The 18,653-nt window shown below is 31.3% G+C and overlaps 1 protein-coding gene across 1 annotated transcript in view; it reads left to right on the top strand.

Annotated features, from left to right (window-relative positions):
- Positions 1-18,653, top strand: part of LOC119603181 (protein immune deficiency) — an 85,231-nt gene that overhangs the window by 65,263 nt on the left and 1,315 nt on the right. The window lies entirely within an intron of this gene.

Genomic DNA, 18,653 nt, shown 5'->3' with positions numbered 1-18,653 from the left:
CATTTTTCCACGGCCAGCTCAGCATTTTGACCACCAAGAATTTCCAGTATACGTTCATTAGCCAGTTTACTACCCCATCCTTTTATGTAGACAGTTGACTTTAAGAGCACCGGACGCTCGCTCTTCTTTGTCAGTTCCAGCTTAGCGCCGTCCCAGGGAGGAGGGATACTTTCCACCAAGTTCTTTAGGGAGCTAACACATTGGTGAGATGCCAACCTCATCAACATCACGCCCATGCTGAACTCGCAGTTCACGATTTCTATTGGTTGTTTGCCCTTTGAAGCGATTGTGCGATGGTCCACTATCTTATTGATCAACAGATCTTCTACCTTACTCTGTTGGTCTATTGGAATTTTGCCTGTTGGATTATCGGCATCGTAAACTGCATAGCAGAGATCGTCCCGGTGTCTTCTTCTGGCAATTTTGGCGTAAGATGGCTACCCTTTTCCTTTTCCACTGTCTAGCCTCTCTTTCCTCGCTTTTCGGGTCTTCTTTTGAGATACCCGTACCTTCGAGGTTGATTTCGCCGACGTGGTCGTCTTCGGAATATCTATCTTGGCGTTGTCACCCTTACTCTCAGGAATCTGACTTGAGGTTCCTTTGAGTGAAGTATGGCTTGGCTTCGACTGTGTATGAGAAGACGGGGAGCTCTTTTTCTTCTTAGGTTTATTCTCAGTTATCAACTCTTCGCGAGACCTGATCCTCTTTGCCTTAGATCTTGTGAGAGAGCCCGATTTTTCCTTTGGAGTGTCGTTGGATTGACTAACTATGATTTCCTGAAGCATCTTTTTCAACTTCCTCCTCTGTGCTCCAGATAGTCTTTTCTTAGTAATAGGTAGTTTAGCTATGCTATCACTCACCTGTTTCACCATTTTCTCTACTTCATCCTTTTCGGGATTTGCTATAATGGTGTTGTTATTATCATCTGAGGATTCAGATTCGGAACCCTCATATTTAAAGGCTGAGGTAGCTTAGAGCTCTCTCCGAGTACATCCTGTACACTTGACGCATTGCCCGCCACGAAGACCAAGGTACCCACCTCCGTAGTAGTACTGGGTTATTTAGGCCCTGCACCGTAACTTTCATCTTTTTATTTTTATTTTCCATGTTTTTTTTTAGTTTTTGGTCCGCGGGGAATATAATATTCCCAGGTGGTGGACAATCTGCCCTCCCTCAGCTTGAGCCAAACTAAAGCTGGGGGAGGACAGATGTCCCATTACCATCCCCTATCCGCCACCCGGGGACGCGCTCGGTAGGAAAAACGGGAAAACTCCCCGTTTTTACAGCCTAGTGAAATAATTTTTTCTACACTAAATTATTTGTTCAAAAAATATTGCCTCACTATTTTTTTCAACAGAGAAATTTTTCACTCATTTGAAAGTTTAAGTTAATAGGTCAGTCTAGAAATTTATTAAGTCAACCAAAAACTCATTGGACGAATATTATTAATGAATAAAACGTTCATTATTTACAAAGTTTCCAAGCTATTGCCAAAAAACATTTAGTAACCACATCATTTTGGCAACTGGCAACGCAGCTGAAGTGGCAATCGAGATACATAATTGACCTATTAATTTATTTCTTCGAGGAGAGTCCACCATTCCACTAAAGAAAAAAATCATTATACTTGAGCAGAAGAAGGCAAAAGTTTTGGAATTTAGATGTTTTAACCATTTCTTTTTAAAGCATAAGATGTTGTTGGGGTAACTGCATATGTAGGGTATATCAAAATCTGTATTTTCCATTTTAATGGATGTATCTTTTGTTGTTTAATTATGGACCGATTCTCGTCAAATTTTCTAGAACGATTTTAGTTTATACAAATCTTGTTTATGTTGAATTTCATCGCTCGCATTTTTTGGCTAGTAATGAGCGTTAAAGCCATTTTCTGAAGTGGACCTTTTATGGGGATAGGGTCCATTATGGACCGATCCTTATAAAATTTTACAGAGCGATTTAGGTTTCTATAAAATATGTTCATATCGAATTTCATCGGTACAGAGCTTCTTTTAGACAGTTATGAGCGTTAAAGTAATTTTATGAAGGGGACTTTATATGGGGGTAGTATCAAGTATGGACCGATCCTTATAAAATTTTACAAAACAATGTAGGTTCCCATGTCAAATTTCATCGCTATAGATGCTTCTTTTAGACAGTTATGAGCGTTAAAGTCATTTTCTGAAGGGGACCTTATATGATAGGGGATAGGGTCAATTATGGACCGGTCCTTATAAAATTTTACAAAGATATTAAGATTCGTATAAAATATGTTCATGTCGAATTTCATGGCTATAGATGCTTCTTTTAGATAGTTATGAACGTAGTGTTCTGTCGTCTGTCCTGTTCACACGTGTTTTTACCCTGTCCTCAATTAAATGTCGTTTATCGTGTGATTTAATGTTTATATTGTCCCCACCGTTGTGTCCGCGTCGGAAGAACAAGAAAATAATTTGTTAAAAAAAAATTAAAAATAATAAAACACAATACACATATGGAATAAAAACAAATATCCACAACACTCTCTTATACAAAATATTAACATAAAAGAATACAATTTAAATACAATAATAACAATATTCACAAATAAAACAGATACTTAAAATAAAAATACCGCTAAATGCAACAACAATAGCCACAGCAGAACAAATCATCATTTCCAACAGTGTTGGCACTTGTTATTAGTGTTGACACAATAGGCCGTTTTTATCATAATGACCACATCAGGGCTTTTATGGCTCCTTTAAATTGCGTTAATGTTGAACTGTTTGATGACGAAGGTTAGCACTGGTCACCAAGCAGTTTCATTAACAATAATCAATTATAGGAACACTATATAATAGGAAATAGACAATTGATTTGAACCTCTTCTTGTATCGTAATGGCGGTTCGTGAGAGCGAATTTTTTCTCTGTATACGTTTGTCTCCATTCACCTTATGTGAAACCCAGGTATCTGAGAATGCTGATCCATAGGATTTTTCTATATCTGGATATCACCTTCTATCAACTTCCATCAAGGCATTGCTATGTACGTTCGCAATGAAGTGGTATACCAGTGCCAGCAACCATTAGTCACAAATGATACCGAATTTAGCTGTCTCTGGGTTAAACTCAAAATCAGGACACACTATTTGCACTTCGGGTTTCTTTACAGAAGTCCAAATGCGGGAAAGAATTCTACTATATTGAACTTCGACGCCCTTTCCGATTCCATACTGAAGATTCTTGAGAGTAATAGGATCAGTGAAATTGTAGTTGCTGGTGATTTCAATGTTCACAACTAATCTTGGCTTCGCCATTCAAGTCATACAACTCCGGAAGGCCAATATGTTGTATTATTTGCCGCGCACAACCACCTTGTGCAATAGTGAATGAACCAACACATATTTCATGTGTTGAAGGGCACCAAAATAATACCCTCGACCTCTTTCTCAACTCATATCCTGATAAGTATGAAGTGGATATTCTTGCACCTCTCGGAATTTCGGATCACTGCACCATCTCCGCCTCCTTTTCGCTCTCTGAACTTCGTAACGTTTCAAAAACAGCTTCGAAACGTTTAATTTTTATTTACGAAAAGGCTCGCTGGGCTCAGCACAAGGAATTCTATAGGCAATTCAATTGGAAACTTTGTTTCCTAGACAATAATGTCAATGCCATGGCGAAAATGGTTGAAAATATAATTATGCTGGGAATGAAAACATTCATTCCATCAAAAAAATCGTCGATTAGACCTAGGCAAAAGTCTTGGTTTAATCAGAAGTGCAAAAATGCAATCGGATCCAGAGAGAAAGCTTTCAGAATTTGGCGTAATAACAAAAACGTCCAAACTGATAAGCTGCACAAAAAGGCGAGGTCTTCGTGTGCCAGAGTGCTAAGACGCCAAAAAGCTCTACACGAGCAGCGCCTTCGTGCTAAGGTTCTTGCTGCTCCTAAGGGCAGCAAAACCTTTTGGTCGTTCGTTAAAAGTGTAAATGATAATGCTAGTTCTTCAATTCCGACACTTTTCGTGGACGACCAAACATTCACTGACCCGGTTGATAAAGCTAACCTTTTAGCTGAGTTATTCTCAAACAATTCTTGCTTGCCGTTAGCGATCAACCACTGCCCGAGCTCGAAAGGGTATCAGTAACTATGCCAAATATATTCCTTCGAGCGCGTGCCGTTAAAAAGGTTTTAACAGATTTCAACATAAACAAGTCTTCTGGACCAGATGACATACCGGCACTGGTCTTGAAGCAGTGCTCTTCGACGCTAGCTCGTTCATTAGCTAATCTTTTCAGCATTCTATACCATGCCGGAAGATTGCTAAAGTAACGCCAATTCCTAAAAAGGGAGAGGCTAATAATCCTGAAAATTACCGCCTAATTGCAATTTGTTCAGCACTTTCTAAAGTATGGTCAATTTCCATCTTGTCAAGTATTTAGAGACCAACAATTTACATAACGACCGCCAGTATGGCTTTCGTAGAGGTCGCTCTACGGGAGACTTACTAGCCTTCCTTTCGGAGAAATGGTGTCATCACATTCACCATTTTGGCGAAAGTAAAGTGGTGGCTCTAGATATTTCAAAGGCGTTTGTTAGAGTGTGGCATGGTGCACTTGTATCAAAACTAATTGTGAGCTTTCTCAGAGATCGCACAATACGAGTTGTATGTCATCAAACGAGTTCAAGATTAATTCAGGGGTACCGCTGGGCTCCGTTCTTTCCCCTAACCTATTTCTTATCTTTATAAATGACCTTCTATGTCAAACTTCCAACTCTATCTACTCTTTTGCGGATGACAGCAGTATCTGTCATTCTTATTCATTCAATCATAGGCCAAGCCCTCTAGAGATTGAGGTAATGAGGCGCAATATGAATGAATCGCTTAATCACGACTTGATAAAAATCTCTGAATGGGGTCGTGTTAACAGATTCGATTTTAACGTCCGCAAGACTTAGTGTTGTTTTTTAACACATAAACGCTTGGCAGATATTGTTGTTACATCTATATATATATAGGTGGTGTAAATAATAAGGAATCATAAACTCTTGATGTTCTGGGTATGAAAATTCAGTACGATGTCGGCTGGACTAAACACATTTTTCAAATCGAAAGAAGCATTCAAGTGTCTCGGTTTTTTAAACGGTGTAAGACATACTTCACGCCATTTGATCTTCTTATTATTTACACCACTTATATCCGACCGAAAATGGAATACAACTCTCATGTATGGGCCGGAGCTTCGAAGTCTATTTTGGAGCTACTAGACCGCGTACAGGAGAGGGCGAAGGTACTTATCGGTGACAGTAGGGTATCCAATTCTATTGAATCACTGGAGCACCGCCGCGTCGTCAGCCGCACTGTTCGTATGCGGAATAAACTTCCTGCTGAGGTATTCCCTGCCACTTTCGATATAAGAAGATTTAAATCAAATGTCCACAAACACTACTCCCTCTATCGTCCTCCCACAACCTATTTTCCCAGTTCCAACACAATGCTTCGCATAAGTAGGGGTCATCCCCTGAGTGCTGGTCCAATTAAAAAAAAAAATTATGGACCAAACCTTAGAAAATTTTACAAAGCGATTAAGGTTCTTATAAAATATGTTCATGTCGAATTTCATCGCTATAGATGCTTCTTTTAGACAGTTATAAGCGTTAAAGTCATTTTCTGAAGGGGACCTTATATGGGGAGTAGGGTCAATTATGGACCGATCTTTATAATATTTTACAAGGCAATTGAGGTTCCCATAAAATATGTTCATGTCGAATTTAAAACAATTATTTATTTTTTTTAAATTATTTTTTTATTAATGAAAAACATGTTTTATTAAAAACCTGGATATTTTTCTTGGTATATTTCAAGTAAAATTTGGTACTGTGCCTTTAAATAAATTCGAATATGATTTTTTTTTCATCCATATTTCATTTACCTTGCGGCAAAAAATGTGATGTCTCATCAAAAACTAAATAAAAATTAATTTATGCTTCTTCTTCAATGTATGCTTCTTCTGCTTCAATTTCAGTTGAAAATCAAAAGTGTTTTTTTTTTCATCAAACCAGTGCGTGTGAGTTTTTTCACTAACACAATCAATAAAATTCCTGTGGGTGTAAATTTGTTTGATCGTTGCCATCACTCTTTACACATTTTCTTACACACACAACAAATTTTATATTTCTTTGCACATTTTTACACCGTTAAATAGACCGAAATAGTTAATTTTTTTGTAAACGAGAAATATGTATTTTTTAAATTTTTTGACAATTAATTTTAAATGAATTTAAATAAAACTAGAAAAAACTAAGTTGTAAATTTGATTATTAAAAGTGGGAAATAAATTCAAAATAAACACAAGTAAGAAATTATAGTCGGGCGAGGGCGACCATATAGTACCCTACACCTTTGACAAAAATATAATGTGATTTAGTGGCCATAATAAACATTTAAGTTGAATTGTACCTTGCCTTAGATATACATACTTAAGCTGTTTATTGTTGAATAAAATAGTGGACATTTAAGTGAAATTTTGATGGCTGCTTTTCATAGGGGCTAGGGTCATATGAGAACCTATTATTATGGAATTCGTGAGGGTCATCAAGTCTTGTATACAACTTGGTTTTTGCAGCTTTTTGTCGAGATATGAGTATATTAAACATAATTATGAACTTAAAAGCCCTATTCGGGGGGTTCAGTTGTATGGAGGCTAGGTGAAATAATGGACCGATATAAATTTTCAACAGGCTTCATTTACGGTACCATAAAAGATCATGTGCCAAATTTCATTGAATTATCTCCAAAATTGCGACCGGTAGTTTGATTATAAGGTTTAAAAGCCCTATTCGGGGGTTCAGTTGTATGGGGGCTAGGTGAAATAATGGACCGATGTTAACCATTTTCAATAGGTTTCGTCTACGATACCATAAAAGATCATGTACAAAATTTCATTGAATTATCTCCAAAATTGCGACCTGTAGTTTGATTACAAGCCCTATTGTGGGGTTCAGTTGTATTGGGGCTAGGTGAAATAATGGACCGATCTTAACCATTTTCAATAGGCTTCGTCCCTGGGACAATAGAAGATCATGTACAGGTTTACATGGACGGACGGACATATGGGAATAAACCAATTTAAAAATGTTTTTATTAAATGTTTACAGATCAAATGTGCAATAAAAAGATTAAATAATCTGTGAAAGTATAAATTTAAATGTTTTATATTTTTCCTAAAATTTTTAGGTACGTTTTTATGCAACTATGTAGGTTTGGAATCAGTGGTGAAAGTGGTTGGAGCTACAATACTTATACAAAAATTTTACCAATACATTCATAGAGTTAGGTACCGAATGACAACTCCTTTAGGTACCAACTGACAAGCCCCAATTTCTTTATATTCTTTGATGTGAAACATATATTTAGTTATAATTGTTTTCCAAAATTAATTTGTTAAATTCTTTTTGTATATCTCGAGAAATGTATATTTTCCATTTGAATTTTGGTCTGAAAACTTAGCACATTTTTAGATAGTATGTTGTTTTTCCTCTTCATTAAATATAAAAAAGTGAAATTTTATGCGGTTATTACTACAAGAGTTTCTCACATATATCACAATATATTTTCCAAATACTACTTTCATAGTAGTATTTTTAAGATTCAAGACTACGTGTGGATTAATCTTGAAGTAATGATCACAAAAACAAACAAAAATTAAATAATTTTGATTGCAAAAAAATCGTATAGAGATTAGTAACTGTGCAATTCAAACTCGTGAAAGTAGCATTGCCGTGAAAGTCATGAACAAATATATGGGCAATTTCATATCAAGTAACCTAACTCAAAAAATAGATTTTGACGAAATTTGCACCAAGGAACGGTGGTCAATTCCGGCCAAATATGATTTCGTTTGATTATTTAATTCTGATAAATTTTTTATGGTAGATTATAGCTAACACTTCAAATCATACAATTTATATCATATTTTGACTATAGCTTAACCTTGTGACTGTTTATACATATGCAAAGTTGATAATTTTTTGCCTGTCGTTTTAAGGTTTTTAAATTAGATTTTAGACACTTTTACATAAATAAAGGCTATGATTCTTCCTTAAAGCTTTTCTTTGGAAATTAGCACGTGTTTTAAAATAGTCTTATTAAATAATCATTCCATGTTGTTATTGCGATTTTGTGCGGTTTCATTTTTAGGGTAAATTAAGTGATTGTGGCCGACTTTAAAAACGAAAAAAGCTATACAAATCCAAATTTTGACCGTACAAAAGGAAAAGGGGCTATAAGAAGTTGAGTGAACATTGTATCTACTACTGTTATATGTATATCAGGAGTAAGTATTATAAATTTCATCTGCAACTTCCTGCAACTCTTCTCTTGACTTCGTCTATTACAAATGCCGAACTTTTCCATATATTTCAACTGCAGAAAAACAGAGAACGGGACGACATACATATTATCCTAATATGGGAGGTAGCGTCAATTATGAACCAATTCTCATAAAATTTTGTAGTGAAATTTAGGTTCCTATAAAACTTGTTTGCGTCGAATTTCATTGCTATTCAGATATTTTTAAGCCAGTAATGTGTGTTAAATTAATTATCTGATGGGGACCTTATATGGTATTTAGGGTCAATTATGGACCGATTGTCAGAAAATTTGGTCGAGAGGTTTAAGTTCCTATAAAAATATTTTGTGTCAAATTTCATTGCTTTACTAGTATTTTTAACCCAATTATCAGCATTTAAGAACCTTGAGGGTGCATAAAACTGACTTGTGCTAAATTTCATGAAAATTAAGGAGTTTTCTGTGGGGTCACTTGTATGGGGGTTAGGCGAAATTTTCAACCGATATTGCCCTTTGTCAGTACCAAAAAAACCTTACCTGTAAGAAATATTTGTGGAAAATTTCAGCTATTTATTTAAAGAAATAAAGAAATTTACCACAATGCAAGGTTAGTACTACTGTATATTAGGCCAGACATAAATTTTCAGTGCTAAGTCCGGTAGTTTTGAAACGATAGCGCTGAAAATTTGTGTCTATTACTAACCTTGGTGCAAATTTCATCAAAATCGGAAGACATCGATTTTAAAAAGTAGGTCACTTGACTCGAAATGACTCATATATAAGGAAGAAAGTGCTAAAAAATATAAGAAGGGCTTATTGCAGTAACTCGATATGCCACAAAAATAAAATTTTGAGTAAATCGACATTAAAGTTTAAAAAAATAGGATTTTTTTAATTTGTACTTTAAACACGCTTAATAATCATATAAGGTCGATAACTATCGGATGCCAATAGTGTGAGGGCTATGCGTTTTCAAATTGTTTATTGGGTTGGAAATACTTTAAAATTCTTCCAACAACAATTTGTTGAAAGTTTTGTATGTGTTGAAAAATTTGTATTTCAAAAAATTTTTCATTTAAACAGAAAATTTTATTGAACAATACGGAAATACAATATTATAAATCAATTTCCGTTATTATAAAGTATTTAAAATTGTAAACGGACGGATATTTTGGTAATTTCTATTGCGGATAAAACCGGGAATTGAATTAGAAACAGGTAAAATTTCAAATACATAACAAATGAACATCGATTAACGATATTGTATACATAGGTTTTAGACGGTTATTGCATTGATAAATAAATTATCTGCAAAATATCTGTCGATCCACGTCTATCCAAGCAATTATATCATCTTTATTGACCAAAAACTTATGTTAATTTTTCAACTTTACCATCACTTCAAGTTAATACTGAAATAAATTAAAGAACTCTGAGGATAATTTACTTCATTTTAATATGAGTATCGCCAATCCTCAGCATCTTTCTAAAATCCAACAAGAATCAAACTTAAAATAACCTACAACTAATTATCTAACTTAAAACCTATTTAAACTTGAAAATCTAAACTAATTTACTCACTAAAACTTAAATTAATCAATCGTTAATCTTAATTAAACGCTAAAACTACGCTAATTCAACTTTGAAAAGCTACTAGATCTAATTTTTATCTTAAAAAACTATCTTAATTTTATCTAATTTAACTTAAAATCTAATTAAATTATCTTAAACTTACATTTTTATTAAATTACTTAAACTTTTCTACCTTAATTGCATCTAACTTAACTTAAAACTTTAATTTTCTTAAATTTAATCTAAATTTTTATAATAATTTAACTTAATCTTAACTTAATTTTAAATTTAATTTTAATTTCAATTTAATTAACTTAATTTTTTCTAAAATTAAACTTAATCCTAACTTAAATTAACTTAAAATTGTAATAACAATTATACACTAACCCTATATACACCCTGCACACATATACACTAACATACATAAATACACTCAAAACCTATAAAAGAAATGAGAATTTAAAATTAAAAAAAATTATAATTAGACACCAAATTCAACAAACTTTAGGCCTGTTGTCATCGTTGGATTATGTTTGGTAAGTTTTAAATTGGGTTTAAATTCTCTAAATTTTCTGTAAAAATATTCTAATTTGAACATTAATGTTATTAACATAATATTTTAAAATTTTATGTTAATAATATTTGAAGTAAATATAATTTTTGTTGTTGTATTTCAATTTAGAACATATGAAAAAATTAAACAATATTTTATTTATTGTTAAAAATTATTCTTTTTATATGTTAAGTTCAAATTTTAATAATAAATGTTCTTAATTTAAATTACATTATGATAAATTAGTTAAATTCGTTTATTCCACGAAAGGTTAGTCATACATATAGTTAGAGAATAATATTAGGGTATCTTAAGGATGTTTTACTAAGATACAAAGGTTGGAAGGGTTTAGAATGAGAAGAAATGTCATCATCTTCTCTTGACTTCAAATTCAAACTCTTTTTTTTTTGTTCTTTATTTTATTTATTTCTTTAGTTAATTTTTTGATAGCTACCTTCTTAAATTAACCATTTTCAATAGGCTTCGTCCCTGGGACAATAGAAGATCATGTACAGGTTTACATGGACGGACGGACATATGGGAATAAACCAATTTAAAAATGTTTTTATTAAATGTTTACAGATCAAATGTGCAATAAAAAGATTAAATAATCTGTGAAAGTATAAATTTAAATGTTTTATATTTTTCCTAAAATTTTTAGGTACGTTTTTATGCAACTATGTAGGTTTGGAATCAGTGGTGAAAGTGGTTGGAGCTACAATACTTATACAAAAATTTTACCAATACATTCATAGAGTTAGGTACCGAATGACAACTCCTTTAGGTACCAACTGACAAGCCCCAATTTCTTTATATTCTTTGATGTGAAACATATATTTAGTTATAATTGTTTTCCAAAATTAATTTGTTAAATTCTTTTTGTATATCTCGAGAAATGTATATTTTCCATTTGAATTTTGGTCTGAAAACTTAGCACATTTTTAGATAGTATGTTGTTTTTCCTCTTCATTAAATATAAAAAAGTGAAATTTTATGCGGTTATTACTACAAGAGTTTCTCACATATATCACAATATATTTTCCAAATACTACTTTCATAGTAGTATTTTTAAGATTCAAGACTACGTGTGGATTAATCTTGAAGTAATGATCACAAAAACAAACAAAAATTAAATAATTTTGATTGCAAAAAAATCGTATAGAGATTAGTAACTGTGCAATTCAAACTCGTGAAAGTAGCATTGCCGTGAAAGTCATGAACAAATATATGGGCAATTTCATATCAAGTAACCTAACTCAAAAAATAGATTTTGACAAAATTTGCACCAAGGAACGGTGGTCAATTCCGGCCAAATATGATTTCGTTTGATTATTTAATTCTGATAAATTTTTTATGGTAGATTATAGCTAACACTTCAAATCATACAATTTATATCATATTTTGACTATAGCTTAACCTTGTGACTGTTTATACATATGCAAAGTTGATAATTTTTTGCCTGTCGTTTTAAGGTTTTTAAATTAGATTTTAGACACTTTTACATAAATAAAGGCTATGATTCTTCCTTAAAGCTTTTCTTTGGAAATTAGCACGTGTTTTAAAATAGTCTTATTAAATAATCATTCCATGTTGTTATTGCGATTTTGTGCGGTTTCATTTTTAGGGTAAATTAAGTGATTGTGGCCGACTTTAAAAACGAAAAAAGCTATACAAATCCAAATTTTGACCGTACAAAAGGAAAAGGGGCTATAAGAAGTTGAGTGAACATTGTATCTACTACTGTTATATGTATATCAGGAGTAAGTATTATAAATTTCATCTGCAACTTCCTGCAACTCTTCTCTTGACTTCGTCTATTACAAATGCCGAACTTTTCCATATATTTCAACTGCATAAAAACAGAGAACGGGACGACATACATATTATCCTAATATGGGAGGTAGCGTCAATTATGAACCAATTCTCATAAAATTTTGTAGTGAAATTTAGGTTCCTATAAAACTTGTTTGCGTCGAATTTCATTGCTATTCAGATATTTTTAAGCCAGTAATGTGTGTTAAAGTAATTATCTGATGGGGACCTTATATGGTATTTAGGGTCAATTATGGACCGATTGTCAGAAAATTTGGTCGAGAGGTTTAAGTTCCTATAAAAATATTTTGTGTCAAATTTCATTGCTTTACTAGTATTTTTAACCCAATTATCAGCATTTAAGAACCTAGAGGGTGCATAAAACTGACTTGTGCTAAATTTCATGAAAATTAAGGAGTTTTCTGTGGGGTCACTTGTATGGGGGTTAGGCGAAATTTTCAACCGATATTGCCCTTTGTCAGTACCAAAAAAACCTTACCTGTAAGAAATATTTGTGGAAAATTTCAGCTATTTATTTAAAGAAATAAAGAAATTTACCACAATGCAAGGTTAGTACTACTGTATATTAGGCCAGACATAAATTTTCAGTGCTAAGTCCGGTAGTTTTGAAACGATAGCGCTGAAAATTTGTGTCTATTACTAACCTTGGTGCAAATTTCATCAAAATCGGAAGACATCGATTTTAAAAAGTAGGTCACTTGACTCGAAATGACTCATATATAAGGAAGAAAGTGCTAAAAAATATAAGAAGGGCTTATTGCAGTAACTCGATATGCCACAAAAATAAAATTTTGAGTAAATCGACATTAAAGTTTAAAAAAATAGGATTTTTTAATTTGTACTTTAAACACGCTTAATAATCATATAAGGTCGATAACTATCGGATGCCAATAGTGTGAGGGCTATGCGTTTTATTGGGTTGGAAATACTTTAAAATTCTTCCAACAACAATTTGTTGAAAGTTTTGTATGTGTTGAAAAATTTGTATTTCAAAAAATTTTTCATTTAAACAGAAAATTTTATTGAACAATACGGAAATACAATATTATAAATCAATTTCCGTTATTATAAAGTATTTAAAATTGTAAACGGACGGATATTTTGGTAATTTCTATTGCGGATAAAACCGGGAATTGAATTAGAAACAGGTAAAATTTTAAATACATAACAAATGAACATCGATTAACGATATTGTATACATAGGTTTTAGACGGTTATTGCATTGATAAATAAATTATCTGCAAAATATCTGTCGATCCACGTCTATCCAAGCAATTATATCATCTTTATTGACCAAAAACTTATGTTAATTTTTCAACTTTACCATCACTTCAAGTTAATACTGAAATAAATTAAAGAACTCTGAGGATAATTTACTTCATTTTAATATGAGTATCGCCAATCCTCAGCATCTTTCTAAAATCCAACAAGAATCAAACTTAAAATAACCTACAACTAATTATCTAACTTAAAACCTATTTAAACTTGAAAATCTAAACTAATTTACTCACTAAAACTTAAATTAATCAATCGTTAATCTTAATTAAACGCTAAAACTACGCTAATTCAACTTTGAAAAGCTACTAGATCTAATTTTTATCTTAAAAAACTATCTTAATTTTATCTAATTTAACTTAAAATCTAATTAAATTATCTTAAACTTACATTTTTATTAAATTACTTAAACTTTTCTACCTTAATTGCATCTAACTTAACTTAAAACTTTAATTTTCTTAAATTTAATCTAAATTTTTATAATAATTTAACTTAATCTTAACTTAATTTTAAATTTAATTTTAATTTCAATTTAATTAACTTAATTTTTTCTAAAATTAAACTTAATCCTAACTTAAATTAACTTAAAATTGTAATAACAATTATACACTAACCCTATATACACCCTGCACACATATACACTAACATACATAAATACACTCAAAACCTATAAAAGAAATGAGAATTTAAAATTAAAAAAAATTATAATTAGACACCAAATTCAACAAACTTTAGGCCTGTTGTCATCGTTGGATTATGTTTGGTAAGTTTTAAATTGTGTTTAAATTCTCTAAATTTTCTGTAAAAATATTCTAATTTGAACATTCATGTTATTAACATAATATTTTAAAATTTTATGTTAATAATATTTGAAGTAAATATAATTTTTGTTGTTGTATTTCAATTTAGAACATATGAAAAAATTAAACAATATTTTATTTATTGTTAAAAATTATTCTTTTTATATGTTAAGTTCAAATTTTAATAATAAATGTTCTTAATTTAAATTACATTATGATAAATTAGTTAAATTCGTTTATTCCACGAAAGGTTAGTCATACATATAGTTAGAGAATAATATTAGGGTATCTTAAGGATGTTTTACTAAGATACAAAGGTTGGAAGGGTTTAGAATGAGAAGAAATGTCATCATCTTCTCTTGACTTCAAATTCAAACTCTTTTTTTTTTGTTCTTTATTTTATTTATTTCTTTAGTTAATATTTTGATAGCTACCTTCTTAAATTAATGTGCGGTTCTTAGCCTATCCTGATGAAGACAAGAACACCACCCCAAACCCTGAGCACGGTCGGAATAATAGGTAGCGCAGGTCTCCTGAAGGATATGGCACATCGCGTGAACCGTTACAATAGATGGACATCATAAAAACCACTGTTTTATCAAAAAGTTGTGGCTTATCAAGTTATTGCCTAACAACAATTAAATATTTTTTAGTTTCAAAAACCAAGTTCTAGTACATTTTCAAAGTGGCTTATCATGTTCTTGAAAAAAAAAAAAATATATAAATTTTATTTTCAATACGAAATTTACATTTTGTTATATTTTTAGTTACTTCTTCATATGAGAATAAATTTGGCTAAATATAGCTAAATTATTCTGCAGTAAAAGTCAGGTTCTGCAGTATAATTCAGTAGAAGGGCAAACAAATATTTTAAATAGAATGACAAAACACATTGGTTTGGAGTTTGCACTAAATATTCAGATTAAAATTTGAGATAATCTTGCTTTTATTCAGCATAGTTGATTTTCTGCTTCTTGATCATCATTTTGAACATCTGAACCAATTTGATGCATGTTGGATTTTAGAAATTTCAAATCCATTGTCAAAAAAGGGGTCGATATGCACTTTATATAAGCTGATAATTGTGACATGTTTTATAAAGATTTTTGCATATTTTGCAATATCTTTGGTAATTTGGTATGATAAATAGACTTTATATTATACATATAGTTTGAACATTATATAAGATATTTTCGCGAAATGAGAGTTAAATTTAAAAAAAAAAATCGAACATTTTCCAAACAGCAAAAACTTGGTAAGCAACATAATTATAAATTAAATTATTTTGTGCAGTAACATGGTAAGCCACTTTAATTTCAAACAAGTAGGAAAGTATATAATACCCTACACCATTAGTATATTTTAAAATTTTTTATTTTTCATAACGAAACTTTTATGTTGAATTTTACCTTAATTGCAAAATATGTAAGCAATTTTTTGATGGGGGGCTAGGGTCAAATAAAGGCCGATCATTACGAAAATCTGTAGTGTCATTTATACTTATATAAAACTTATTTGTGCCAATTTTTAGAGAGATAATAGTATATTTCACGTAATTATGGCATAAAAAGTCAAAATCGGGAGGTACGGTTGTATGGGGGCAAGGTGAAATAATGGACCGATTTCAACCATTTTCAATAGGCTTCGTCCCTGTGCCAAAAAACATGCTTGGTCCAAATTTCATCAATTTATCTTGAAAATTGCGGCCTGTACCTTGCGCACAAGGTATACATGGACAGCCAGCCAGCCGGACAGACGGACGGACATGTCTTAATCGACTTAAACAATGATTCTGAATCGATCGGTATACTTTAAGGTGGGTGTAGGACCAATATTTTTGTGTGTTACAAACATCAGCACAAACGTATAATATCCTCCCCACTATAGTGGTGTAGGGTATAAAAATTATATCTCTTGAGATTTTGGACAAAATAATTTTTTCTTATTAGAATGATACTTGTCTTACCTTGTTATATCACAACAACATAAAAAGTTATCAATTCCGCTTTTATCTTCATCATTATAAAGAACTTTCTTAAAAAGTGTAAAAAATATATGTGGCATCAAGTTAATGAAATAAAAATTCTTACAAATAGTGTAAATTGAAAAAGGAGCATGCTTCTTATATCGCCAATTTACCATAATATGCTAAAAATCTTTTTAGGGACAATAGATATGGTTCCTTGCAAATCAAAAAGCACATAAAAACGAATTATGATGGTGGGTGGCTTATCTAGTTACTGGAATAAGCCCTTCATATAGTTTTAGTAATTTTTTGTATAACAAATGTTATTGATCTATATCACAATATTTTGAGAATGGTTTTCATATTACAAAATTATTGAAAATTCCGTTAAAAATTTGTACTTTCAAAAGTTGTTCGAAAAAAGTATAAATATAGTTTTAGTAATTTTTTGTATAACAAATGTTATTGATCTATCTCACAATATTTTGAGAATGGTTTTCATATTACAAAATTATTGAAAATTCCGTTAAAAATTTGTACTTTCAGAAGTTGTTCGAAAAAAGTTTAAATGTATGTCATAAAATATGAGGGTAATGGCGAAATTTGCCCAAAGGTTAGTACTATTGGATAATAAGCCAGACACACGCTATCGGTCCAGAACTGCCGGTCTTAGAGAGGGTCAAAGTTGGACATTTTGGTCATACAGGGTTTTATTCAAATGAGTGTAACTTTTCACTTATTGGTCCTAGCAATAATTGTCCAAAGGGGTTCAAAACACGGGCACAGATAGCTATTTCTTCATTGTTTCCAATTTTTTTTAGATTTTTTAAAATAAATTTTTTTTTTAATGTTTTAAAATTTATTTTTTTTTAAACAATTTTTTTCAAAAAACTATTTTTTTTGCTCAGAAGATAGCTTAAACAATTTTCTTTAAGGGCTTTATAGTCCCATAATAGGATATCTAATTCTTAATTTAAATGATTCTTTTTGATAAATATCATCCCACTCGCATCCCATTATGGGACACCTTTCGATAATTTTTGCTAGGATCAATAGGTGAAATGTTATACTCATTTGAATAAAACCATGTATGACCAAAATGTCCAACTTTGACCCCCTCTAAGTCCGGCAGTTCTGGGTCGATAGCGCTTGTGCCTGGCCTACTTGCCAAATATTGCTAACCTTGGCGCAAATTTCGTCAAAATCGATTTGTTGAGTCTGGTCACTTGATATGAAATTGCCCATATCCCTCATATTTTAATCTGAAGACATCGATTCTTAAATTTGGTCACTTGACACGAAATGACCCATATATTTAAATCTATGAGATTGTAATTCTGAAATAAATATCTTCAAATTTTATTTTATTTTTAAATTACTAAAATCTGGTAAAAAGTGGGTTAAGAATGTCCTAAATTTTATATTATTTCTGAGTTGATTGTTATGTGGCCTCCGGTAGGTTAGTGGTTAGTGTTCTAGTCTGGTAGACCGGAGGTGGTGGGTTCGATTTCCACCTGAGGCATTAGTTAATGAGCGCACAACAGGCCCGATAGAGGCCTAGGTGTATTTCTTATGATTTGATGTATATATGTACATCCTCCTTTGTGTTCAAAAATGGCGGAAGCATCGAAAAATCAATACTCATTTTCAAATATTTTAACTACTAAAAAGAGATGTAAAATTAAAACCTTTTTATCTCAAAATGTTTGTGTATGGATCTGTCTTTCCATTAACAAACAAACAAAAAATATGTTTTTGTAATCTAGTGGCATTTAATCAACCATAGTATTTCTTTAGTTAATTATAATATAAACAATCCAATCCTATTTATTTAAATAGTTAGTTTTTTTAATAAACCGGTTATTTTTCTATATATATGTTTCTATAAAATTACATAATTTAAAAAAATATTTAAAATATTGATGTTTGAATTTAAGCTTGGTATTCTGTTCAAAATTTCACGTGAAATTTTTAATAACTTCATACAAAAAAATTTTAATGAAAATTTTATAGAAAAATGTTGCTGAATTTTCATTCATTTCAGCAACATTTTTTTCATTTATATGAAATAATATAGGCTCCAGTTAGTTCACGTGAAATTTTAAATAAAAGTTTATTTACAGGTCTTTAGTTATTGGAGACCACGTGCCTTCTAATATTAATTATATATTACGTAATATTTCATAATTTAGATGCAATTCTCATTCATAAAAAGGTTTTTACACGTGTTAGGATCTGTTTATATTCACACTAAATATTTTGAATAAAAACTTTGATAAATCTGTATAGATATATTATAGTTTTCAAAGATTAATTGTAGT

The sequence above is a fragment of the Lucilia sericata genome, unplaced genomic scaffold (assembly GCF_015586225.1).
Source record: "Lucilia sericata isolate MDLA Ls3-8-SP2 unplaced genomic scaffold, ASM1558622v1 Contig000279F_arrow, whole genome shotgun sequence".
NCBI classification, from domain to species: Eukaryota; Metazoa; Arthropoda; class Insecta; order Diptera; family Calliphoridae; genus Lucilia; species Lucilia sericata.
The sequence above is the reverse complement of the archived record's forward strand: the minus strand, read 5'-3'. Positions and strand labels throughout refer to the sequence as shown.